General features: G+C 33.0%; 1 protein-coding gene across 1 annotated transcript in view; it reads right to left on the bottom strand.

The window, feature by feature from the left end:
* ARPC5 (actin related protein 2/3 complex, subunit 5, 16kDa) overlaps positions 1 to 1,384 on the bottom strand; it is a 10,397-nt gene that overhangs the window by 4,784 nt on the left and 4,229 nt on the right. The window lies entirely within an intron of this gene.

The raw sequence follows: 1,384 nt of genomic DNA, 5'->3' as shown, positions 1-1,384 counted from the left end.
TAAACAACAAACAGGTTCTTAAGAATTATGAAAGACTGCCGCAGGGGATGTAAACTGTACAGTTTTTCTGAAAGGCAATTTGGCAATACTATATGTACCAAAAACCTTAAAAAATGTACATTCTTTGATACAGTACAGTGATTCCTTCTAGGGATATGTTCAAAGGAAATAATTAAGAATTTACCAAAAATTGTTCACTTCAGTACTGTTTACAACAAGAAAAAAAATAGTCAATCTAAGTATATGACAAAAGGAGATTAGTTACATATAAACTGCAGCATATCAACCTATAGCTGTTAAAATGCTATAGAAATAAATTTACTGCTAAGAAGTTCATGTACATTGATATACAGTCAGAAAAGGTTACAAAATTCCATTTTTTTTTTCCTTTTTGTCTTTTTTCNCATCCTATATAGGGATGGCCGGTGCGCACACTGGCTGAGCGCGGTGCAGCCGGTCACAAAAAATAAAATTAAACTTAAAAAAAAAAAGACAAAAAAATCTTTCCTTATTTTAAAATTTTAAGAAGAAAACTTACTTTAAGTTTCATATCTACAGTCAAGTGACTAGAGATATGAGATATAGCGATGTTCATTTATGTTTTTTTCTTTGGCAAAAAGCCTGCTCCAAAAGCAAAGTTTTCTTACCCATCCAGCCAAGCAAAGGGAACACATAATTGACTCTTTCAACAATTCATTTCTCCTATTCAACACAAAGCATTCCTACTGGTCAGGATTTTACAGAATGTTGCTACCACCTATTGTTATTTTCAGTTTAAAGACTATGCAATTATCCAATTTAGAAAAATCTTTGCATCCAGAGTTATAACCTTCCACCCACAAGCTGTGATAAAAACCACCCACATAAAAGCAGAAGGTGGTAAAACTGAAATGACATCCCTCGTGACTTTTAGAAACCAAAGAAATTCTTCCCTTTATAAAAAATTATGTTGCTTAGATAATTATTATGCATTTACCTAAGCTATTACTTGCTACCACTCAATTAAGGAGATTTTTGAGGCCCCTAGGATGTATGAATAGCAACTGACAGTGGGGTCGATGCTTTAGGGCTTCATTTTAAACAACAAACAGGTTCTTAAGAATTATGAAAGACTGCCGCAGGGGATGTAAACTGTACATTTTTTCTGAAAGGCAATTTGGCAATACTATATGTACCAAAAACCTTAAAAAATGTACATTCTTTGATACAGTACAGTTACATATAAACTGCAGCATATCAACCTATAGCTGTTAAAATGCTATAGAAATAAATTTACTGCTAAGAAGTTCATGTACATTGATATACAGTCAGAAAAGGTTACAAAATTCCATTTTTTTTTTCCTTTTTGTCTTTTTTCGTGACCGGCAACGGATCGCAACCCTCA

The sequence above is a fragment of the Galeopterus variegatus genome, unplaced genomic scaffold (genome assembly GCF_000696425.1).
Source record: "Galeopterus variegatus unplaced genomic scaffold, G_variegatus-3.0.2 Scaffold358, whole genome shotgun sequence".
NCBI classification, from domain to species: domain Eukaryota; kingdom Metazoa; phylum Chordata; class Mammalia; order Dermoptera; family Cynocephalidae; genus Galeopterus; species Galeopterus variegatus.
Note: the sequence above shows the minus strand (reverse complement) of the source record. Positions and strands in the feature narration are given on the sequence as shown.